This window comes from Phragmites australis, chromosome 11, assembly GCF_958298935.1.
Source record: "Phragmites australis chromosome 11, lpPhrAust1.1, whole genome shotgun sequence".
Lineage (NCBI taxonomy): Eukaryota > Viridiplantae > Streptophyta > Magnoliopsida > Poales > Poaceae > Phragmites > Phragmites australis.
In genome coordinates this window covers 16,387,114-16,413,129 of record NC_084931.1, presented here as the reverse complement: position 1 = coordinate 16,413,129, position 26,016 = coordinate 16,387,114, and the positions used below count along the sequence as shown (strand labels likewise).

Below are 26,016 nucleotides of genomic sequence, written 5' to 3'. Positions count from 1 at the left end.
AAACTATGCTGACACCAAAAAGTAAGATTAAAGCATGAGTAGGCTCAGTTGTCCCTTTGTTTCCCCACATTCCTGAAGATATACATCTGCACTTCTATTGTCATATGTCGTAGATATCTGATCGCAGAACATATCACAGATTCCATGCATGAGCATAAAACTTTGGCCACTCTTTCTGGATGATCATCCTGTCTTATCAGTCTATCAGGGTACAGTTTGTCTGTTCAATCCGCCCGGTGATACTCTGAATGTTACAAGATTCCTGGCTAAAGCAACTGGATAAACTTTGCCAGATCATATCTTGTAAAGCATAAAAGTGTCCTTGCTACTCTTGCACTTTAGTGCTGAAATCAAAGAGGAAAAGGCCCGCACCATACTAGTGCTTCCTGATTTGCTGTTCCTTTGACAATTCATATTTTAACTGAAATTTGACAGTAATCTGATGAGACCGTCAAACAAACGAACATTTTTCATTGTTTTTTCAGAACTGGTAGTGGCGCACGAACGGTGAAGAAAGTCAACTAACAATAGCATCTACCACTGCCGAAACTTCCTTTGCCAATATTTTTTTCTCGAACATCTCTTGCCAATATTTGCCTCGGTGTGTACCATCTACAGCCCACAGAAAACTTCATCGTTCCCTTTCTTCCATAAGCACCACGGCATATCTAAATCCAACAGTCTGCCTTGTTTTAACCCTTTTGCCGTACTGCAACCACATGTAGAAACCTACTGACAACAATATCTTAAGAATTCCAAACGCTAGGTTCAAGAGTCATTTATGAACCAAAATGTCTAGACATGACGCATTAAAATATAAAAATAGTAGGACCATGTAGCATACTGTTGGAACTGATTCGATTAAACAGTTCTACATTCACTAATTACGCGGTGGATTGAACAACGAGAATCAAGCTCAATAATACATGGAGCTTAACAACATGGTGCTGCACAATAAGTTCAGAATCCAACCACAGGTTCATGCCAATTTCAGTATGCTACTAATTCACAAACGCAAGAAGCTAAAACGAATGCAAACAAGGTACAGGTAGATACAACCTTGGAGCACGTGAAAATGATGTGACTTACTATGGAAACCAATCAATTGAACTTAAAGAAAAATCTATGGTTTGCCGATCCTGACGTTCACCTTGCCATGTCCAAAAACAATGTCCTTGAGGGCTGCTTTCTTCCATAAGTTTTCATATTCCAGTGTATCCCCACTGTTCTTCTTGATCTTTACCAAATGGAAGGAAGGAGTAACTTCAAAGATCTCTGCATCGATAGCCAACACACCTTTCCTTCCTTCACTTGCACCTTCCATTTTCAGGACACCACCTTCTTTCTTCTTTACAGTCAGCTTGGAACTTGCGGCAACATCCTCTAGTTTTGAGATAATATTTGAAGCTGATTGACTAGATGTGAACCTTGCCTCTTTTCTTTTTTCAGTCTCCTCAAACAAACCTGTAAGATCGAAGCCTTCTGAAAGGGAAATAATATCAAAAGCATTAAGATTGGTGACCTTCGCTGCATCCTGATTCTCATCAACCATCTTGCTGCAGCCGCAACCTGTGGATGAGAAAGCCATATTAACATCAGTGAGAGCTGTTACTTTCCCCTTCATCTCCATATTCTTTCGCATTAGTTTGCTGTCAAGACCTTTCTTGAACCAAAAGCATTCCACTATTTTTGTAATTGGCATTCTAGTCCTGGGGTTTGGGTCAAGAATTCTTGACACTAGCTTCCGTACGTCAGACGGAAACCAAGGTGGGCATTTGAAGTTTGCTTTCCCAATCTTTCTGTACATCTCCATCAAATTTGAATCTTGGAAAGGCAGATGACCAGCCATGAGAACGAACAGGATCACCCCACATGACCACGTGTCAACCTTGGCACCATCATATCCTTTTTGGCTGATAACCTCAAGCGCCACATATGCTGGAATGCCGCAAGTTGTGTGTAGAAGGCCATCTTGGCATCTTGACTCAGCCAGAGTGCTCAATCCAAAATCTGATATTTTTAGGTTCCCATTCTCATCAACAAGTAGGTTTTCTGGCTTCAGATCACGATGATACACACCCCTACTGTGGCAGAAATCAACAGCACTTCTCAATTGTTGGAAGTATTTCCTTGCAGCATCTTCCCTTAATTTACCTTTAGCTATTTTGTTAAACAATTCACCACCCTTGACATATTCAAGCACAAAATATATCTTCGATTTGGTAGCCATTACCTCATAAAGCTGTACAATGTTAGGGTGTCTCACCAACTTCATCACTGGTATCTCCCGTTTGATCTGCTTCATAAGGCCAACCTTGAAAATTTTGTCCTTGTCAATCACCTTGATAGCGACACTTTGTGATGTCACTATGTTCCTAGCATGGTAGACCTTGGCAAAGTTCCCAGCCCAAGTAATTTGCCAACCTCATACCTTTGCATCAGAATGTTTCCATTCTTCTCTATTTCCATCATAGAGATCCTAGCAGACACCTTTTATTGGAATTCTAGCAAGACGAATTGGTAACACAAAATTTTTTAACCGTCTTCAGAAATTACACGATCTAGTAGAGCAATATTTCTGACATTGGTGGCATCATAAGTACTTTTTGATGTGCACCAGAAATCCTCGCTCATCATGAATCAGTGATTTCAAGTCAATTGGAGAGATGCCCTCCTCTTCACAAGAGAAATCCTTGGCATGCAAGCACATCTTTCTACATTCCCTAGAATGGCCTTTCAACTCAATTTCCAATGCTGCTAATACAAACAAGAAACAACCAAATAGAAAGTTTATAACATATCCAGAAGTAATAATAAAAATTGCAGATACAGAAGTCATGGGCAAAGAAACAAACAGAAAGTATGAAACTAAAAGGAAATAATGGAGCAGGCTTCAAAGCGTTAGGGTCTTTTTTTTTTCCGGCTGAGGTAGGACAAGTTAGGCCCAGCACTTTGAGGCCTGCTTTAAAGCATATGAAACATATATCAGTTGGTTTAGGCATTACCACTGGATTGATAGGGCTGGAGCAATATTGGATTGTGCCAAAGCATGGCCAATCCACGGTGTGAATAAGTCCATCCACGGATGCAGATAGATAGGTGTGAGGTCAATTACGCAATCTAAACTCCAGGCGATCCTAATCCAATTTTGGGGTCAAACCTGCCTCAACGCAGGATGGGAACAAGTGCACCTAATTACCTAAAGGTTAGGGAAGCTGCATGAAGATAAATTTCAGTAAAATTGGACTCGCACATTCATCGTAAAAGAAAAAAATAACAGGAGCACTTGTTCCCATCCTGGAACGCAAAGAAAATAATAAAGGAGTAAAAATATAATAAAAATAACAAAGCTATTGATATATGCACACATTTCATTGACTGGATAAATGTGTGTATCCTTTAATTTATCGGGTCACTGTTTCAAAAATCGGCTGCCTAGCCCGCTTAGGTGGTAACGCTTTTTAAACACTGGATTGGCTACACTGTATAGGTGTCCCAACCCATGGTCTGATTTTTAAGCAGAAGCTTGATGAAAAAGGGCATGGAGAGTGAAGTAGATCACGTAAACCTTGAATGGACATGCACGACAAAGGGAACAGGGAGACATGACATGTTTAAAAGGCAGCGATAAATGCGGACCACTTGTTGATAACTTGATATGCAGATATTATCTCGTGGTATAATAAAGAAGATACGTGGATTGTCTAAGAGACTGCAAAAGAGTCACGGCCTTATTCTATATATATAGATATCATGACAGTTTTCCAAATTACTAAATAGCTCGGTGAAATCCACAGAAGTGACTAATGGGAGTTAAACTGTGCCACAGCATCGACAAAGATGGAAAATATTTGCACTCCATTAAAATAGGGTTGCAACAGATGTGAGGCAATGTGAGCTGCCACATAAGGTTGCAAGAGAAAAATGTTGGCATGGGGAAGCACAATGTTCTGGATTAAAGCTGGATATAGTATTCATTCCTATAATGGTGAAATTTCTAAAAAGGCCATTTTCGGTAAATAGGTTTACTCAATCCTAGAAAAAAAAATGGAAGTTTATGCCCATAGACTTGTATTGGCTGAATTTAGTTCTAGAGACAGACAACGTCTTTCTCTGAATTACATATGAGAGAAAATAAGTCTAGCTGTGAACTGCACACTGCCTAGTGTGATTTGAGAAAGTAGACGACTATTCGTTTTCACTGGAAGACGGTGGTAATACCTCTTGAGTTAATTAAAAATGTACGTCTATTACTCAAGGCTCAAGCGATTGAAAGTTTCCTATTCTTCAGTCAACTATCTCAATCCTTAGATCTAGATCTAATCATTCTAGTCCATCCGTTAGCTATCATATACAAACCCAAACCCACCATGTCTCCGACCGCTTCATGCTGCCACCTCCACTCACCACCAGATTCGGTGCCACCGCCACCTCCCACCCATTTTCCTCTTGGGTGCCGCCGGTGAATCCCGAAACCCAACTCCAACGAACCTGTTGGGGAATGGTCTCACGTGCCCCTTCGAATGGTAAGTCGAAGTCCACTGGTGGTCGTACACTGATAAATAATGCAGTTGTGTTTCAGTAAATGCAGGCAAAGCCTCTGGCGGGCCTTCGGACGAAGATCCAAGGTCGACCCGCGGCCCCAAGTATTAGCGCAGGCGAAGCCTCTGGTGGGCCTTCGGATGGAGACCGAAGGGTGACTCGGAATGCAGTGTCAAAGCTGGTCAAAGGTGCTCTGAAGGCCCGTCTGCAGCTGGCCTTATGAGGGCTCGAGCGAGGGCGCGACGTCTGTCGAAGCCCATGTAACGGTCTAGGGTATAATTGTAAATGTGCAAATGTACTTAATGGTACCAAAATACCCCCGAATATGCTGAGAATGTGACAGTTAGGGGGTAATATTGTAAGTTATGGCGTGGCGTGGTTGAGTACGGGCTATAAATAGGCCGACACTATAACTGATGTGACACATGAATGAGACTACACATCTCCCCATAAACGCATGTCGCATCTCGCTGCCTTCGGCTCTCTCTCTCTCTCTCTCTCTCTCTCTCTCTCTCTCTTGGCTGAAGACTTCCCCTAGTTTGGTGACTTAGCCACCAACAGTTGACGCCGTCCGTGGGAATCGAACAATCCGAAGCTATGCAACCTAAAAAGAAGACAAAGCCACTCGGTACATCGACAACATTGCCGGAGCAGCTGATTCCAGCAGGGGCTTCTGTCGAAATACTCCCTTCGGTGGTGTTGGAGCCGGTCAACACTTCGACCGGTGGAGCTGGCGGCAGCCAGCAAGGACATGATGATGTGAATGTGGTGCCCCCAGAGGATGACGGAGATAGTCACGAAGAAGCTCTCCAGGAAGACGCAGCGGCAGCAGTGCGAAGGGTAGAAGCTAACCTTTGCGCCCACTTCGAGGCTTCGGTAGGAGAAAGTGGAAAATCACATGTTGTCGAAGAGTTGGGCGACCTTGGTAACTTTGAAGAATATGAAGACAAAGATGAGACAGAAGAGGAAAGAGTAGCCAAGCTAGAAGACAAAGAATTGGAGAGGCAGATTGCGTAGAAAAAGTGCACGCTGGATAGCTTGGTAGCGAGTCAGAAGGCCACGGAGTATCGTCGGCGAGCCGACGAGGCCACAAGAACACTGGATAAAATGTAAGAACAGATTGACATGTTGCAACGTGCAGATGAAACGACTCGCCACATGACTCCTCCATCAGCAGTTGCAGCACGACCGACGCAGGACCTTCGGCATAGGTCATGCGCGGGTGATCCAGAATCACCGCTCTCTGTTGGCTTGCAGAACCGACCATGGCCTTTAGGTTTCAAGATGCCTAGGGTGGTAATGTTTGACGGAGAGTCAGATCCGAAGGAGTTCGTTATGAGTTTCAAGGCGGCAGTTGAATCCACTGAAGGAGACGACACAACACTGGCGAAGGCCTTTGTGTTAGCGATCAAAGGGATAGCGAGGTCGTGGAACTCCGTGTTGCCTCCAGGATCCATTTGCTCATGGTAGCAGTTGCGCAATGCCCTATATAGTAATTTTCAACAAAATCGAGCAGAGAAGGTTACCGTCAGCGACCTCTTGGCACTCAAGTAACAACCAATGAAGACACTGCAGAGCTATATGTGTCGCTTCGTACATGTTCGCTCCCAGGCGAAGGGCTTGAGTGAAGACAACATCTATGCCGCTATCCAGGGCATCAGAGGAGGGCTTTTGGCGGGAAAGCTTACACGCAAGAGGCCAGAGAGTGTGCAGGAGCTCTTCAATAAAATGGAAGAGTATGCAAGGTCTGAGTTGGACCACCTTCGGAGGAAGAGTGAGATGGCAGCATCAAAAACGCTAAAGACAAATGCATCAACCAGAGACACAAACGCTGGGTAGTCCAGAGACTGACCGAAGCATGTCAAAAAAGCCGAAACATTTTAATACACATCGAAGCAAAAAGAAATCTACTAGATAGACTCCGGACCAATCGAGGTTGCTCAAGAGTTCACCGAAGCACAAGGCGGGGGTACTCGAGGAGGCCGGAGTGGTAGAGGCCGTGGAGGCCGAGAGGGTCGAGGAGGATGGGCTTCGCGGGACCCGACCACATTGTACTGTGAGTTGCATGGTGAAGGTGCTGGTCATAGGACTAAGTAGTATCTATATGTTATGGTCATGAAGGAAAGCTTAGCGAAACAACTCTTCGATCCTGCAAAAATTGTGCATCATGCCACACATTTCAGACACGACGAAGCGTGGAAATCCAATCAGACTCGTGGCCCAAGCACAACGTTTGCTAACTAGTGGCGACCAATGGTTGCGTTGACACAGCAATATATTCCTGTGCCTTCGGCTTTGTCGAACCAGACCTTTGGTCAGCTGACGACTTTCCACGGAGAACTCCCACCGCCTCCGCCAAGACCAGCAATTGAAGCCCCTCCAGAAGCCAGCAGATCGGTGGGCACAATAAACCGTGGATACAATCTTGTGTTAGTAATCACTAGAGGATCTAATCAGGAAACTGAATCTAAGAGGCAACGAAAAGAATATGTACGAAGGGTTAACCATGTTGGTGTTAGGCCTTATGTCCATTCGAAATGGTCCGATGTGCCCATTACCTTCTGATAGGAAGACATGAGGATTCTAAATTACCCGCATACGGACGCCTTCATCGTTACTGCAAATATTTCAGGAAATAAAGTGCACAGAATCCTCATAGATGGCGGAAGCTCAGCAAATATCATCTTCGCCGATGCTTTAGACAGGATGGGCTTGCAACAAAGTGACCTTCAGCAGGCTGGGTCCCCGCTGCTAGGCTTTGAGAGAAAAGCAATCAATGCTTTGGGAAAGATAGCAATCATGGTGTCATTTGACGAAGGGTCAAACTTTCGAACGGATGACACCACCTTCGATATGGTTGATATCAACTATCCTTATAATGTAATTTTTGAACAGGGAGTCCTGAATACATTCGGAGCAATACCGTACCATGTATATTTGTGAATGAAGATGCCTGGTCCCAGAGGAATAATTAACATGAGAGACCTCCCCAGAGCGGGAAACAAGCATAGGGCCTAGCAGGGAGATTGGCAGCTCTAAACCGGTTCATCGCAAAATCAGTCGAGCGAAGCCTACCTTTCCTCAAAACACTAAAAGGCTCCGACCCTTTCAAATGGGGCACGGAGCAGCAGGAAGCCTTCGACGAGTTGAAGAAATATCTGACGAAGCTCACGGCCCTATCCAACCCCGATCCCGAGGCTGAGTTGTTGCTGTACATAGCAGCATCCCCTTCAGCAGTAAGTGTGGTACTTGTGCAAGAAAGGCAAGAAAATGATAAATTGCAGCAATTTCCATTATACTATGTATCGGAGGCTTTGGCAAGGCCGAAGAGGTTCTACTCTAAAATGGAGAAGATGGCTTATGCGCTAATAATGCCATCGCGAAAGCTTCACCGTTATTTTACAGCTCAAAAGATAACAGTGCCCACCTCCTTACCCCTTCGTGACATGTTTGAAAATCGTGAAGCTATAAGAAGTATTGCAAAATGGGCTGCAAAGATTGCACCATTCATGTTAGCTTTCGTCGCAAGAATAGCGATAAAGTCTCGGGCATTAACGGAGTTCGTGGCGGACTGGACGCCGTAGGCCTAAGCTCCAGAAGAAGTACCGTTAGACAAAGTTTGGATCGTGTATCGTGACGAAGCCTAGGGGCCTTCGGGTGCTGGCATGGCGGCAATAGTATCTTCGCCTTCGGGAGTGAAGTTGCGATACACCGCCAAGCTCGAGTTTTGATCGACAAACAATGTTGAAGAGTACAAAGCAGTTCTCCTCGGGCTTTGTAAGGCACGGGCGTTGGGCGCCCGAAGGGTCCTAGTCAAGACAGACTCCAAGGTGGTCGCAAGCCAAATTGAAAAAACATTTCATGTAAAAGAGCCAGAACTGGTCAGTATATGGCAGCGGTGCGAAGCATGGAAAAACATTTCCTAGGGTTTACAGTCAAGAGCATATCAAGGAATGACAAATTCAAAGCCAATGACCTCGCAAAGGCCACGGCGCAAAATCTCCCAATACCGCCAGATGTGTTTTATCAGAGGTTGAAGGTACTAGCCGTTAAGGCCCCTTTGCAGGCGGCACGCTCGATAAGCAAAGATTGGCACTCCCCTATAATGGCATACCTTCGTGATTACTACGAGCCCGAAGATAGTTGAGGCGAAGCACATTGTGCAAAGAGTCAGAAACTACAAAATTATGGGAGACGAATTGTACAAGATGGGAGTTTATGCACCGATGCTTTGATGCATATCCCAAGCAAAGGGGCAAAACTTGCTCAGAGAAATACACGAAGGACTGTGTGGCTCGCATATCGGCACGCGAGCACTCATCGGGAAAGTATTCAGGCAAGGATTCTTTTGACCGAAGGCTATCTCTGATGCGGAGTACATAGTCCGAAGCAGCATGAAGTGCCAATACTTGGCCAAGGGTTCAAACAGGCCTTCGACAAAGACGCAACTCATACCGCTAGTCTGGCCATTAATACAGTCGGGAATTGACATTATCGGGTAGTTACCAGTCGCCTTGGGAAACTTGCGTTATGCCGTTGTTGCAGTCGAGTACTTCTCGAAATGGGTGGAAGGATACTGCTGGTGAACATAACATCAAAAAATGTCCAAAAGTTCTTGTGGCAAAATATTTGCTGCCACTTCGGCGTTCCTCGCGAGGTGACCGTTGATAACAATACGCAATTTGACAGTAAAGGGTTCAGAAAATTCTGCGAAGACCTGAGAATTAAAGTCCATTTTGCATCGGTGTATCACCCACAGTCAAATTGAGCTGTGTAGAGGGCAAACGACATTGTCTTAACCGGTGTCGCAAGACGTCTGCAAGGTCTGCCAAAAGGAAAGTGGGTGAAAGAGTTACCGAAGGTCTTGTGGTCCGTAAGAACAATGGTAACAAGATCGATAGGGTTCACGCCATTTCATTTGCACTTCGGCAAAGAGGCAATGACTCTGGAGGAATGTAAAAATAAATCATTTCGAGTCACGGCTGAATCAGACCAAAATGAAGAATGAGTATCAAAAGATGCACTGGAGGAGGTGAGAATGTAGGCCGTCGAAAACCTGACCAGATATCAGGAGGAAACTAGAAGATAGAGAGACAAGAAAGTGTCCCCAAAGGAGTTTGCTCCTGGAGACTTGGTACTGCGGAGGCTCACCAATACTTCAGCCGTGGGAAAATTGCAAAGTAGGTGGGACAAACCTTTCTTGGCGAAGAGGTCGTTAAGGCCTGGGTCTTATCACCTAGCTACTGTCGAAGGGGAAGAGCTTCCGCACACTTGGAATGCCGACAACCTTCGCAAGTTTTATGTGTAGTAACCATAGAAGATGTCTTCGCATTGGTGGGCGAAGTACACGAATCAATGCAACATTTATGTAATTTTCTTTCTACAATTCAAAATAATGTACGGGTGTTGTACTCTTTTCCTCACAGGAGGAACCCTTCGTCAGGGCTTGAGGTTTTTAACGAGGCAGCGACCTTTGTAAACCCTCTAATATATATGGAATTACCCCTAAGAAAGCGTGTACTTTTTTTGAATTTATGCATAACTCATCGTCGAAGTGTTGCAAGCCTTCGAAAAAAGGTAGCACACCAATCGACAAGAGGCGGGCCAAGAACTCGCCATAAAAGTCAAGGTATGGAATGTCAAAGAAAGACATCTTACCTTCCGACTTTAGACAGGCGTATACCCGCAGCAAAAGTTCGAAGCTTATTAGTCGCTTCGAAGTTGTCTATATTTTAAAGCATCTATCTTTCTGCAGCATCTTTGCCCTTATGGCAAAGTAATTATGATTCAGTTACACATGAATATCTGTGTAATGCTAAAAAAAAGTCAAAGTGCTGCTTAACCTCAAAAAAGGCAGCGCACCTATCGGAGAGTGAACTCCTCAAGCAGGGATTCGGAGGGACCCCCCTTTGAGATTCGTCTGGGAGGATGATTCTGAATCTGTTTTGCGGGTGGAATAAATGGGCGTAAATGCGATGGCAGGTGGAATGGAATGATCCGATCGTATGCAGAATGCAGTAAATACACTGGAGGTTTTTTTAGACAGGTTCGGACCGCACTGAGCGTAATACCCTACTCCTGTGTGTATGCTATAAATGCTCTGAGAATGTCTCTCAGAGATGTTTGCTGGTTACAAGAATATTTGTCTATCCTAGAGCTTCGGGCTCCTTGTTCTTCGGTGATATCAGCCTCTGTGCTTGTACTGGACCTCTGTCTTCTTCCTCGGCTTCCTCCTTCTCTGAGAATCCCCTTTTCTGTGTTGACCGGCCCTTCCTTAAATACTCACCGGCGGTAGCGTGCCCAGAAAGAGAGGGCACGAGTTCCAAGGCGCCATAAATAGAAAGCAACCATCATGCGCTGCTGCGAAGTGACGAGGTGGAGGGGGGGTTGAAAATGCGCCCCCGTCCGATCTTGTTCGTCATGATGTCGTTCTGCAACGGGCGCCGCGGAGAGGGCCCACCGGGCAGCCACTGAACAGCCCGGCGTGCTCGCTCGGTCTTGTACACCTGACACAGCAGGGCGGCAGGCTGAGCACCTTGGGCTTCGCGATGTTATCTTGAGGCGCACCGGATGATGCGGGATGGGACCCGTGCATTAAATGTCCCCACACCTCCCTGCCAAGCCGTGGCAGGGATTAACACCGAGCGTGGCAGGAGCAGTTGGAAGTGACAGGCCACGTGCCCTCTTAAATGCGCCATCGAGCCTTTCACTGGTTGACACCTCACCGCTGGACCTCCGTGGGGGCCACCGGCGAAGGACTTCTGAGGCCGTCAAGGAACCGAGTGCTTGGGGATCACTGTTCATAGCCCTGAGCACTCTCTCCCGAATATGCCCCTTCTTGGTCCTCGGGGAACCAAGTGCTCGGGGGCCACTGTTCACGGCCCCGAGCACTCTCTCTCGGAATTGGTTGTTCGGGTCCTCGGGGAACCGAGTGCTCGGGGGCCACTATTCATGGCCTCGAGCACTCTCTCCCGGAACTAACTTCCTTGGGTCCTCGGGGTACTCAAGTGCTCGGGAGCCACTGTTCGCAGCCCGAGCACACCCTTCCCGGTACTCGGCTTTCCTGGTCGTCGGGGGACTTGAGTGCTCGGGGGCCGCTGTTCACGGCCCCGAGCACTCTCATCCCAGCACTTGGTCTTCTCGGGTCATCGGAGAACTCGGGTACTCGGGGACCACTGTTCATAGCCCCGAGCACCCTCTCCCGGGACTTAGTCTTCTTGTACCTCGCGGAGATAATCCCCGCGTGAGGACGCCACGTGGCAAACTGCTGATCTGACCTCGGGACTCGGGGACCCCTGATTCCTGTGTCACCGACAACACCTCTCCACTAAAAGTCGGGGGCTAAGAGTGCCTGCCCCCGCAGCGAAGGCAAAACATACCTTCGGGAGAAAAAGCCGAAGTGCTGCTTGACCTCAAAGAAGGGGGCACACCTCTCGACTAAAGATCGGGGGCTAAGAGTGCCTGCCCTCGCACTAAAGGCAAAACATGCCTTCAGGAAAAAAAAAGTCGATGTGCTGCTTAACCTAAAAAGGCGGCGCACCTCTCGACTAAAAGTCAGGGGTTAAAAGTGCATGCCCCCGTACCGAAGGCAAAACATACCTTCGGGAGAAAAATCCGAAGTTCTACTTGACCTCAAAGAAGGCGGCGCACCTCTCGCCTAAAAGTCGAGGGCTAAGAGTGTCTGCCCCCGCACCGAAGGCAAAACATACCTTCGTGAAAAAAAATTCGAAGTGCTGCTTAACCAAAGAAGGCGGCACACATCTCGACTAAAAGTCAGGGGTTAAGAGTGCCTGCCCCCGCATCGAAGGCTAAACATATCTTTGGGAGAAAAAACCGAAGTGCTGCTTGACCTCAAAGAAAGCAGCGCACCTCTCGACTAAAAGTCAGGGGCTAAGAGTGCTTGCCCCCGCACCGAAGACAAAATATACCTTCGGGAGCAAAAGCCGAAGTGTTGCTCGACCTCTAAGAAGGCGGTGCACCTATTGACTCAAAGTCAGGGGTTAAGAGTGCCTGCCCCGCGACGAAGGCGCAAAATACCTTCGAAAACAAAAAAAAAGGGTAGCGAACAAAGAAGCCTAATGTTAATCCCGAAACATGGACAATGTCTACAAAATAAAATGAAAATTTGGCGAAATAAAAGTCGAAGCCTGGACAACCATCACCACAAAATGTGCAATTGCATTTATGATTAATAGCAATTACGAAGCGAAACCAAGAAGGGAGATACATTGCCCTTGAGGAATCGGCCATAGATACTAGGCCTTCGAGCGCGAGTAAGCGATTAGACGAAAGGTAAATTTGTCGAGGCAACTTCAGAAGTAGTCGTCAACAAATGACGCTTTGCGCGCGGTGCTGCCGAAGGTCCCTACGGCTTCAAAGTCGGGGGGATGGCATTTTCCAAATGACGCTTCGCGCGTGGTTCTACCGAAGGTCCCTACGGCTTCAAAGTCGGGGGAGGCGGCGTTTTCCATATCACGATTCGGACACGATGCGGTCGAAGGTCCAAATCGATGAAAGACCGAGTCAATAAGCTCAATATATAATGGCCAAAAATAATAATCGTTTCAACGTTAACGACTTTATTCCGCAAATTGATCAACGTCAAGATCTACATAATCTTTATACCACGGGCTAAAGCCAAATTGAAAGGCTATGCCTTGACTGCCATGAAAAGTCAGTGTTAGATCCAATGGAGATCCAATATAATTAGATGAAGAAGTTGTGGATGAAGATGTAGGCGAAGCGCTCCTGCCTTCGACATGTCGCACTATTTACGAAGAATAAGGCCTTTGGCGGTAGCAAAATTGAAACAAACAAGGCAGGAATCCATGATTATCATCTTCCGGCTCAGGCTTCGGGTAGACGAACATATGCGGAGGCTCGAAATCTCTGGGTGCAATCCTGCGGGCCTCACGCTCAGCCTTACGGGTCTCTAAAACCGAAGGACTAAACGACTTCCAGAACACTTCGCTCTCCGGTACCTCTCAAAATCAATAGCTGGGTGGTGACGGTGGAAAGAATCCCAGCAAGACCAAGATATAAAAAAATTATCTCACATCACAGTGATGAGTACATCTTCGGCTACCTGCGCAATGTCTGAAGGGAGGACCTACACAGGGAGCGAAGATAGTCAAAACATTTAACAATAAATAAAAGTGTATATATTACAATATATTTTAGTTGGTAACCAAATGTTCAAAACCCAAAACAACGCTTTGCGCACTCTTCACACCTTCTCATTTTCTTCGGCCGCCTTGGTCGTCGCTCTGGTGGAAGGGTCATCCTTCGCTGTTGCCTACAGAACAAAGGGTCCATGAATACACCGGTAGTAGGTGGCAAAAGTCTCGAAAGCACAGCTTAAAAAAATGTACTCGTTGGCGGTTGATTTCCGCCTCCCAGAGGGCGAGCTCGCGGCCATGTTTACACCAATAGTTGGTGGTGAACGATCGCGCGGTGGCCTTCGATGCCCTCGACACAACCGAAGTTGACATGTCCGAAGGATAGCAGAAGGTTGGTTTTTTAAGCTCAATATGATGGTCACAGTCAGTCATCTCAATTGACTGGACTAAACTCCTTGCTGAGACCATAGCGCAGAAGTCACCGTACAGCTAGGCCGCTGGCAAAAGGCTACTGCTGGTTTCGCAGATCCATCCAAGAAGGCCACCCAGCCTGATAAGGTTAAGCGTTGGAGGCGTGGCCGAAGCACCGATTCCATCGAAAGTATTGCTAATTGCTTTGCAAGCTGCAACGACCTTCGGCTCCAGTTCTTCTAGCATAATGAGGGCATCGTCAGATAGTGCCTTCACCTCATCTAGTTCTTTACGCAGCCGCTGCGCTTTAACTTTTTCAGTGTTGTAGAGGGCTTGCAGCTCCAAGACTTGAGCTTCGGACACCGTTAGATTCTAGCGAAGGTAGGTGACTTTTTCTTCTGCATTCTGTGGTCTGTGGCCTTCGGATGAACTATCCTTAGAGGAAGAACTCGAAGATGAAGAGGTAGAGGCCGATTCAGCTCCAGCTTCTTCGATATTTTTTGCTCCTTTGGCTTCCACAGCTCCCCCCCCCCCCCGGTTGGCTCGGCGGTAACACGTGGATCTGAAGGTTCGTCCTCTTCGTAGAGGAGAATTAGCGTGGCAAGGTCCACGTGCGCAGAAAATGCGGGCTTCGACAAGGAGGAGGGAAGATCATGTGTGCCCTTCGGAGGCTCCTGTCGAAGGGGCACAACTCGAATGACTAATGAGCCTTCGGGGGTCACTTCCTCGCCCAGGTTGTCGAAGACCACTTCGCGAGGTCTCTTCTTAAGGGCAAGTACCTTCTTCTTTTTGCCCCTTCGTGGTGAAGGGTTTGCGATTTTCCGCTTCTTTTGGCTGCCTGCAGTAGATTCTCCGCCAGCCTCGGCGTTCGGGGAGTCCTCTCCTTCACCCTAGCCTTATGAGAGCATGGTCACCTTTGGTTGTCTTTATAGGCAAGGCCTCTTAACTCAAAAATCTGGTTAAGTCTCCGACCGAGCCCTTGCCCGGCGCAGAGCTAGGCTTCGCCCTGGGTAAATTAGAAGCATGGCTTTAGTCTCCACTTCGGCCACCGTCAAGTCTACCACAAAGCAAACTATGTAAGGAAATGATAGAGCTGAAGTGCAATTAAGAACATGATAAAAAATAATACCTGTGAAACCTCAAAAGTCAGGCTAGGGATGGCAGAGTCCCTCCGGCCCTTTGTCATCGAATTTCGGGATGGTCCAGCCCCGATTAAGGGGCCATACCCCGGACGCCACGAACTCTTCTACGAGATCATGCGTGGTCAGACGCTTCGCGCACCTGATGAAGGCCTCAAATGCCGCCCTCTGAGAAGCCTTCAGCTGTACATTGAGGCGCGTTTCCCCTTCACCTCTCCGCACTTGGACATGAGAAACTCCTCTCGGCTCAACCTTAGATTTTCCAATCCAATAGGTCTTCGGGCGGTTTGTCTTACCTCTCGGAGCCATTCTCACTGGGCTTCGGAAAGAAAGTGATGAGCCCATGACCCCTTCAGATACAATCAATACCACCAATAATCCTCAAATCATACAAGGTCCAATTACAAGAGCACGTGCACGACAATTAGACCACCAGGTGAACTCGTTCCTTGCTGTTCATGTTTCCTTGGATGGATTACTACTAAATTTTTGTGATGTTTTATTGCATAGGAATGTGAGAGAAGCACCACAACCTTACTCGAAACGTCACTCCTCGAAGGCCAAGTCTACTCGGACTCAAGGCTGAGCTCTAGTCGTGGTTGTGGTCGTGGTCAAAGTCATGATCGTGATCGAAGTCGTGGTCGTGGTCGAAGTCGAGTTCCAGGATAGCTATCTGTAAAATGAGCATAACTCTCTCATACGAAGTTCGTTTTAGGTAATTTTGGACATTCTGGAAAGCATACGATGAGCCCTTTCCAATGGATATGAGCTCGACCAAATATTTCTTATAGTTTAGTCAGAGTCAAAGGAATAAGGTGTTGTGTCACCGTTTTGAACCCTGCCGGGTTTTGTAATCTTGTCGGAGTCGAAGTCCAGGTTGTGCACGCCTCTCTCCACAGTTGCACAACCCTAGTTCAACCTCCTCACGTCGCCCTATATATACACAGTAGTCATCGTAGTTTAGGCTTGGGTTTAGCTTAGATTATTCTGTTTAATACAGTTTCGTTGTTTATCAGGTTGTTGAACCCCAAACTCGAGTGCTTCATTGGTAATTAGCAATATTTAGATTGCATCTACCTGTTCTGCTTGTGTTCTCGATTCGCTTGCAGGAAAAGCCTTCTTGACGAGATCAACCGCGTCTTGGCACGGTTAATAACCACAGAGTAGTGGTGTAGTGGTTGCGAGGTTTTTGATCTGTTCTAATCGGAGCCTTTAGATCATCAACGTCGAAACTCCATTAATCGACTTATCATATTACCTTCGGAAGATCGAGCAAATGCGCATCAAGTGGTATTAGAGCCTCGGTTGCCCGTTAGGTAATCTCAGTTATCCCTTTTGTTTCGTTGAGTTCCTTTACCCGGAGTCCAGAAAATTACCAAAAAAAGGATTTAGGTCTTAGTTTTCCGCTGTCCAAACCACTTTGTGCCTTTTCGCAATTTTGTTTTCAGTTTTCGCGTTGTTGAGTTCGAGTCCATCGTCGGTGTTTTGTTGCTGGTCGAGTCATCGTGTTCTAGTTTCTAGCGTCGAGTCTTTGCTAATTTAGTCCTCGAGTTACTCGACTTGTCTGGTCTGCTATAGCCAAATTTGTGTCCCACTCGGGTCCGACCAGTCACTTTGACCACCCCTCGGGTCCCAACCACTCACTCCGACCACTCCTTGGGTCCCGACCAGTCACTTCGACCACCGACCGATCACTCCGACCACCCACTCGGGCACCGACCGATCACTCCGACCACCCACTCGGGGACCGACTAGTCACTCCGACCAACAGCTCGATGTTCGACCAGTCACTCCGACCATCCACTTATTGTCCGACCAGTCACTCCGCCCACCTTCTCGGATCTGACCACTTGGTCAGAGTTGTCCACCTTCTCAGATCCGACCACCATAACCGAAACAAAGGTAGCCAGAGTTTAGAGAGAAAGAGTATCTTCTTTTTATTACCTTTATACCCCTACTGTCCGAAAAAAGTTTGTGACCCGCATACCTCACTGGTCTTAGAAAAGGCAGTAGAAGAGTTTTGAGTTTGTGAAACATTCGCAAAAAAAGAAAGAAATGAAAGTAAGAAGCAAAGAAAAAAAAGGAGAAGAAGCAAAGAGTGCCAAAAAAAAGAGAATAAAAAAATCAGTTTGCATTGCGAATTTTTGTTCCATTATGCTGGTGTCTGTTATAGTTTTCAGCTTGCTTAAGCTAGTTCTATGAACGTATTCGGGCCAACAATTGTGACGAGTACTGTGGACATTTATTCAGTTTTGCTAATTTGATTTCAATTATTGATATTCCTTGCTACTAAATATTGCCTGTCCAACCTACACCTTCTCTCGATCAGAATGGTTTCTCCCCTTGCAACTACCTCATCCGCACCCGATAAAGGTATCACGAACCAGCCACCGGTTGTGCCAACTACTGTGTATGCTAAGAATACTTGCAAGAGCATGGTAAGACGCTTGAGAGTGTGTGACTCCACCTCCACCACCTAGTAGTCGATAGGGATAATATATTTTATTATCTTCTGTCTACTACTAACCATGGCAGGTGAAATATCGGATGCGAAAGAGTGTGTTTCGAGAGAAGAACTCACAATATTGTTGGATGATCATCGGCAAACTATTAGTAACGACATTGACAAGAAGCTTGCGGGAACCAACACCGCATTGCAATGACTCAATGAAAGCATTGCAATACTCAATACACGCTTTGATCGATTGTTAATCTTCCACAGAACAATGGTCGATTGGATACTCATGTTATAGCTCATGAACAAGAGGAGTCCGTCGCGGATGAAGAAAATTTGAGGTAAGAACGTGACGCCTTTGATGCACGACAACGGAATCAATTGAACTTCAACCGTCAAGGTACGGGAGGTAATAATTTTCAGCAACATAACCTACATGTTAATGATGATTCATTTGCTAAGGTTAAGTTTACTATAACATCTTTTGCGGGTACTTATGATGCTAAAAAGTATTTAGATTGAGAGATGACGGTCGAACAAAAGTTTAATGCTCATTTGGTTCCTAAAGTGCATAGAGTTAGGCAAGCCACTAGTAAATTTAATGATTTTGCAATCATCTGATGGAATAGAATTTGCATGGATGGATTAGCGTCTATGATATGAAATGCTTTAAAGATTGCTATGCGTAACAGATTTGTTCCACCATCTTTTAAACGTGATTTGCGTAAGAAATTGCAGTGCTTAAACCAAGGTGATAGATCTATAGAAGAATATTATCAGGAGCTACAAATTAGTATGTTTCTTTGTGATATTATTGAGGATGAAGAGGCTATAATGACACGCTTTTATGGAGGGTTAAGGCGTGAAATTCAGGACATAGTTGATTAGAAAGAATACGATAGTATTCCTAGATTGTTCCAACTTGCATGTTTGGCAGGAAAAGAATCGCAGGGACAACTACAGAGGCCAAGGAACAATTTTGAAAGCTCGACTTCTTCAAAATCAACACCGGGTCAAGACAAAACAGCCCCAAGTTCAGCTTCATGGTCTGCTGCCCCCTTCTCGAGTAGGACGCGTTCAGTAGTACTCTCAACACTGTCACACGCTCCTGAGGTAAGCAAATCCGTAAGTGTGCAGAGTCCAGCCAAGAGCTCTTCTTCGGTTACCTCTACAGGCCGATCGATCGGGATTGTATGCCACCGATGCAAGGGGATAGGTCACATCATGAAGGATTACCTAAGTTAGCGAGCATACAGTACAACAGAGGATGGTGGATATGTAAGTGCTAGTGATGTTGAGGATGAATATGCTCTTGCAGGTAAAGAGGACGAACTCTAGACAAATATCGACCATGAGGAAGAATTGAGTGCAGCTGCTATGGAGAATTATAGAACAATCATTGTGCAGCGAATGTTGAATACTCAAATGGAGCAAGCGGGACAATTACAACACCATAATCTATTTCAGATGTTCCTCATAGTCAAGGACTTTCGTGTTCAAGTCATTATTGATGGAGGAAGCTGGAACAATTTGGTAAGTTCAGATTTGATTAAGAAACTTTCCTTGCCGACAAGAACACATCCTCATCCATACCACATTCAGTGGTTCAACAATAGCGGTAAGGTGAAGGTAATGCAAACAGCTAGGGTGTTTTCTAGCGGTTCATACCATGATTGTGCTGATTTCGATGTAGTTCCCATGCAAGAATGCTCTCTTTTGCTAGGACGACCATGAGAGTTTGATACTGATGCAATACATCATGATAGAAATAATAAGTACACTCTTATGCATAAAGGAAAGAAAATAATTTTTCTACCGTTAACCCCTACTAAAATTGTGAAATATGAATAAGAAATAGCTAAAAATAAGATAAAAGAGCTTGAGAATGAATATGAAAATCAGCAAGTAGCGGAAAAAGATTTTCCACCCAAAAAGGAGAAAGCAACAACAACATCTAAGTTTGATGAAATTAAACTGAAAGAGTATGTTATGCTTGCCACTAAATCTGACCTTGCTGAAATTTGTGATAATGAGTTACCATGCTATGCTTGATATGCAAAGATGCTTTAGTTTCACTTGAGGATATATCTACCTTATTGCCTCCTACTGTTTCTAACCTTTTGCAGGAGTTTGTGGATGTATTTCCAGCTAAGGTACCCCGGGATTACCACCTATTCGAGGGATTGAGCATCAAATTGATTTGATTACGGAAGCAACTTTGCCAAATCATGCTGCATATAGGACCAATCCGGAAGAGACTAAGGAAATTCAACGGCAAGTTCAAGACCTTTTAGACCGCGAGTATGTACGAGAAAGTCTTAGCCCTTATGTTGTTCCTGTTCTTTTGGTTCCTAAGAAAGATGGTAGTTGGTGTATGTGTGTTGATTGTAGAGCCATCAATAATATTACTATCAGATATCGTCACCCTATCCCTAGGTTAAATGACATGCCTGATGACGAGTAGTTCTATAATTTTCACTAAAATTGACTTGCGAAGCGGATACCACCAGATTAGAATGAAACTTGGAGATAAATGGAAGACTACATTTAAAACTAAGTTTGGTTTGTATGAATGGTTAGTAATGCCTTTTTGGTTAACTAATACACCTAGTACTTTCACGCGATTAATTAATGAAGTTTTACATACTTTCATTAGAAGATTTGTGGTGGTTTATTTTGATGATATCTTAATTTACATAAAGTCACAAGAACAACACTTTGATCATTTACGTGCTGTTTTTAATGTTTTGAGAGATGCACGTTTGTTCGATAACCTCAAAAAGTGCACCTTTTGCACAGATCGAGTTTCTTTTCTTGGCTATGTTGTTACTCCATAGGGAATAGAAGTAGATGAAGCAAAAATCGAACCCATAAAGAGCTGGCCAACCCCTGAGACTGTTACTCAAGTAAGAAGCTTTCATGGTCTTGTGAGTTTCTATCGATGATTTATACGGATTCAGCACTATTGCTGCTCCATTAAACGAGTTGACAAAGGAATGAATAATTTTCAAATGGAGACCTGCACAAGAAAAAACATTCAAGTTGTTGAAAGAAAAACTTACCCATGCTCCATTGCTCCAACTCCCTGATTTTAGTAAGACATTTAAAGTAGAATGTGATGCTAGTGGGATTGAAATTGGAGGTGTGCTAATTCAAGAAGGTAAACCTGTTGCTTATTTTAGCAAGAAATTAAGTGGACCAAGTCTGAATTATTCCACTTATGATAAAGAATTGTATGTTTTAGTTCGTGTTCTTTAAACTTAGCAACATTATCTATGGCACAAAGAATTTGTTATACATTCTGATCATGAATCGCTAAAACATATTAGAAGTCAAGCTAAACTGAATAAACGATATGCTAAATAGATAGAATTTATTGAGTCATTTCTATATGTTATAAAACATAAGAAATGAAAAGACAATATAATTACTGATGCGTTTTCTAGGCGTTATACCATGTTATCTCAACTTGATCATAAATTTTTTTGTTTAGAGACAATTAAGGACTTATATGCTGCTGATTTAGACTTTAAGAAAGTGTTTGAACATTGTACATAAGGGAAAGCATGGAATAAATATGTGCTGAATGACGGATTGCTCTATCGTGCTAACAAGCTATGCATTCCAACTAGCTCTGTTCGTCTTTTGTTGTTGTTGCAGGAGGCACGTGGAGGAGGATTGATGACACATTTTGGAGAAAAAAGACTAAAAATGTGTTGGCCGCTCATTTCTTTTAACCAAAGATGAGACGTGACGTCAAGCGCTACGTGTCATATTGCACCACTTGCAATGAAGCTAAGTCTCGCTTAAATCCACATAGCCTTTACATGCCTCTTCCTGTTTATAGTGTACCTTGGAGGATATTTCTATGGATTTTATTTTAGGATTGCTTAAGACAATGAAGGGAAGGATAGCATATTTGTAGTTGTGGATCGATTATCTAAAATGGCACATTTTATACATTGTCACAAGAGCGGTGATGCTACAAATATAGCTGATTTGTTTTTTATGGAAATCGTTCGACTACATGGAGTAACTAATACTATCATCTCGGATCGTGATACAAAGTTTTTGAGTCACTTTTGGAGATCACTTTGAAATAAATTGGAGACAAAGTTGTTGTTTTTTACTACGTGTCATCCCCAAACTGATGGTCAAACAAAGGTCGTCAACCGCACATTATCAATCATGTTGCGGGCAGTTCTGAAGAAGAATTTGAGGATATGGGAAGAGTGTTTACCACATATTGAATTTGCTTACAATAGATCGGTACACTCCACCACCAAGGTAAGTCTGTTCCAAGTAGTGTATGGATTTAATCCTCGTGCTCCTATTGATTTACTACCTTTGCCTACTTGTGAAAGACTTAATTTAGATGCTAAGAAATATGCTGAGTTTATTCTTAAGTTACATGACAACTAAAAATAATATAAAGAGCAAGACTGAAAAGTATAAGATTGCTAGAAGTAAAGGTAGGAAAAAAATAAAATTTGAACCGGGTGATTAAGTTTGGTTGCATTTGAGGAAGGATAGGTTTCTAAAACTAAGAAAATCAAAGTACATATCTAAAGTTGATGGACCATTTAAGATAATTGAGAAAATCAACGATAATGAATATAAATTGGACCTATCTGCAGATTTTGGGGTTAGTTCCACGTTTAACATTTCAGATTTGAAACCATATTTGGGAGAAAAAGATGAACTTAAGTCGAGGACGACTCCAATTCAAGAGGGGAAGGATGATAAACCCATGGCTTCTTCGGATACGATCAATAACACCAATAATCCTCAAATTATATAAGGTCCAATTACAAGTGCACGTGCACGACAATTAGACCACCAGGTGAACTCGTTCCTTGTTGTTCGTATTTCCTTGGATGAATTACCACTAAATTCTTGTGATGTTTTATTGCATAGGAACGTTGGAGAAGCACCACAACCTTACTCGGACGTCACTCCTCGAAAGCCAAGTCTACTCAGACTCAAGGCTGAGCTCTAGTCATGGTTGTGCTCGTGGTCGTGGTCGAATTCCAGGACAACACGTCAGTAAAACGGGCATAACTCTCTCATACAAAGTCCGTTTTAGGCAATCTTGGACATTCTAGAAAGCTTACGACGAGCCATTTCCAATGGATATGAGCTCGACCAAATACTTCTTATAGTTTAGTCAAAATCAAAGGAATAAGGTGTTGCGTCACCTTTTTGAACCCTGCCGGGTTTTATAATCGTGTTGCAGTCGGAGTCCAGGTTGTGCACGCCTCTCTCCACGGTTGCACAACCCTAGGTCGACCTCCTCACGCCTCCCTATATACATAGTAGTCATCGTAGTTTAGGTTTGGATTTAGCTTAGATTATTCTGTTTAATAGAGTTTCGTCATTTATCGGTTTGTTGAACCCCAAACTCGAATACTTCATTGGCAATTAGCAATATTCAGATTGCATCTACCTGTTCTTACTTGTGTTCTTGATTCGCTTGCAGGAAAAGCCTTATTAGCGAGGTCAACCGCGTCTTGACACGGTTGATAACCACAGAGTAGTAGTATAGTGATTACGAGGGTTCTTGATCTATTTTAATAGGAGCCTTTGGATCATCAACGTCGAAACTTTACTAATTGACTTATCGTATTACCTTCGGAAGATCGGGCAAATGCGCATCAGAAAGGTGACTGCGAGAGTCTTCGTACGAGAGCTATAGCTTCGACAGATTCAAGCGGCAAAAGTTGAGGTGCCGGGTGGAGCATATTTATAGTGGTGAAAAACAAGGTCAACGGCGGTTGAAACGAGGCGCGTCAGAAATTGAACCGTTGCCATAAAAGAAGGTTCAGCATGAGGCGACGACATTTAGCGTCATCGAGCCCTGGCCGTTGTGTGGCGGTAGAATGGTCATATCCCCATAAAAAAATGATGATGAACAACATGAGGGGGCTATCTACTAAAAGGTAAAATAAGTCCCTTGGGGTCTTCGATGGGCCGAAGGGGACGTCGTTCAGCTATATCATTTGATTCACAGGTTCGATCCATCGAAGATGAGCCTTACCTATAGGGGGCTACTGCTTGGCAATGGTCTCACGTGCCCCTTCGAATTGTGAGTCAAAATCCACTGGTGGCCGTACACTGACGAATAATACAGTTGTGTTTCAGGAAGCGCAGGCAAAACCTCTGGCGGGCCTTTGGACGAAGACCGAAGGTCAACCTGCGACGCCGAGTAACAGCATAGGCAAAGTCTCTGGCGCTCTTTCGAATGAAGACGGAATGGTGACTCGGGATGCAGCGTCAAGGCTGGTCAAAGGTGCCCTGAAGGCCCGTCTGCGACAAGCCTTATGGGGGCTCAGGCAAGAACGTGACGTCCGTCGAAGCCCATATAGTAGTCTAGAGTATAATTATAAATGTGCAAATATACTTAATGGTTCAAAATACCCCCGAATATACCAGGAATGTGGCAGTTAGAGGGTAATGCTGTAAATTATAGCATGGAGTGGTTGAGTACAGACTATAAATAGGTTGGCACTGTAACTGATGTAACACATGAATGAGACTAGACATCTCCCTATAAACACATATCGCATCTCGCTACCTTTGGCTCTCTCTCTTAGCCGAAGACTTCCCCTGACCAAGACTTAGCCACCAACAGAACCCAAGCCCTAACCTTGCCAAAGGGCCACCAAAGATGATGATGATTCAGTGAGTAAAATTCAACTGAAGGATTGCTAGCTTTCCAGCAATTAAAAGATATCATATCCGTTCAACCAATAGATACAGTGAGTAAAATTCAACTGAATAATCGCTAATTTTCCACAGTTAAAGGACAGCATATCCGTAATTAAACCAACAGTTTACAGTCTCTTTTAATCTTGGTACAGTCTACTGCAACCATCAAGAAGACTTGCCAATTATCACTCTGCAATTTATGATAATTTTGCTCATCGTGGAAAAAATCTCCTTTATTACTATATGGGCCAGAGGTAGATACATACGGCCAAGGAAAGATAATTCTCATCACCGTTGTAGGGTAAATTCAGAAAGAAGCAAATGAATTCTACTCTGGTTCTGAAGTAGACAAGGAACAAAAGTACCTACACACAACGTTAAATGTATGCTCGTTTCCCTCGTATGTGTTTAAATAGTGTTTAGGGGGAAATGATTTGTTTAGCAAGTATACAAATCCACAATGATAACAAATCTAAGCAGTGGCGGACTTAATTCTTTCGAAAAGAAACCGGTATTATTACTCCACCACGGAGCAAACAAATCAGCAGCGAAATGGGTTCTATCCCAGAAAGAAACATTTGGATTTGAAAGAACAGAAAAAATTCTGCAGCACAAAATGAACAAACCGTCCAGGCGAGATAGGCTTCTCTTACCAAGAGAAGCAGAAATCGGCCCAAGCCCGGATGAATCTCCACTCCACGGCGGTGAACGTCCAAGGGGAATGAGATGACGACGGTGCCCGCTAACGGAAGAACGAAGAGGGGCGCAGCAGACCGGAGGAATGGAAGGATATGCCTGGATCCGGATCGAGGCGCGGAGGCAGGTGGCGAGAGCCTGGGGAGGAACGAATATGGTGGTTCTAGACTCGGGCTAGGCTGGCGAGGGGTGAACCGAATATGCGAGGTGCCAAGAAACAAAATCCGTGGCCTCCGGAATCCGCCTAGAACAGCAATGCAGCGGCAGGGTTCTTCCGATGAGTCGCAAGGTGGAATTGGTCCAAACAATTGTCATGTGTCAGAGTTAAGTGAGGTAGAAGATAAATTAGAAAGGAAATGAATTAGAATTAGAAGTCAAGTTTAGATTTAGATTAGTTAAGATTAGAAAGATTTATATTCAGTTTAGAATTAAGAAGGAGGTAAGTAGAGTTGAATTCAGATAGTGACTCTATTAGTTAGAGCTATATATATATATATATATATAATTGACAATAGTTGTGTATTAGAAAATAAGCAATGAGAATCAATCTATTTCTCCTTTAACATTTTAAGTCTTCCTCATTTATAGTTTAAATCTCCCATCCTTAACAGCTGACGTTGTTTGACTATCCTCCCAACAAATGTTTATCTTTGTTAAGATCTCGGATCATAACAACTTGGTATTAGAGCACATAGCTTCTGATGCTGAGAACAAGTAGTTCAAGGTACTTCTCGCCGCGTAGGAAGAGCGATTGCGGGAGGAGATAAGGAGAGTTTCACCACCATCAACGGTAACCTAACCGACTCAAGCAACAATTAGACGAGGTGGTTCAACACCTGGCCATCGTGTCCTCACAACTTTCGATGGTGGAACAGCGCTCGTTGGATGCTACTAACTTGCCACAGATGCTACACAACCGCATGACCTCCGGTGTGTCTGCGCCTTT

General features: G+C 44.5%; 1 pseudogene; it reads right to left on the bottom strand.

Annotated features, from left to right (window-relative positions):
- Positions 1 to 841: 841 nt before the first annotated feature.
- On the bottom strand, positions 842 to 25,370 carry LOC133885721 (CBL-interacting protein kinase 18-like; annotated as a pseudogene).
- Positions 25,371 to 26,016: the final 646 nt, after the last annotated feature.